This window comes from Plasmopara halstedii (genome assembly GCF_900000015.1).
Source record: "Plasmopara halstedii genome assembly, contig: Scaffold_350, whole genome shotgun sequence".
Classification (NCBI taxonomy): domain Eukaryota; phylum Oomycota; class Peronosporomycetes; order Peronosporales; family Peronosporaceae; genus Plasmopara; species Plasmopara halstedii.
The window spans coordinates 443,896-444,397 of NW_020187271.1; positions in this window are offsets into that span (position 1 = coordinate 443,896).

The following is a 502-nucleotide window of genomic DNA, read 5'->3' on the forward strand; positions in this document are numbered from 1 at the left end:
TCGACTCTTCTCGATGAGAACGGTGACGTCCACTATCACGTGGAGCGTCTTGTTGGAGAACGTCGCCACCAGGGTCAAACCCAATATCTGGTAAAGTGGCGAAGATATTCCGACTCAAAAACTCGTGGAAGTTTGAGGCGCCACTTCGGCAAGACTGCCCAATCGCCGTGACCGCTTTTGATCGGAAAGATCAGGGCGTCCCGCGTCATCAGACGCCCCGCGCTTCCCGGTAATGGCCAGGGAAGTAGAAGGGCCATGAGTTGAGCTCAAGCATTGGCCCTGAGCTCTTGCGGTCGAAGACACAGAGCTCGCGAGAGCGTTAAGGGTTAATCCATACGTCGCAGGCCGACAATCCGAAGGAAGTCGACGGCGTGTCTTGGGTTTGGCAAACTCAAATCGGAGATGTCGCTCCACACGCAAGTCTTTGTGGCTCAGCTGTAAATTATACAGTGAGGAAAGTTTGCGGTGCCGTTGCACCCATCGCTCAAAGAGCGCTTTGTCA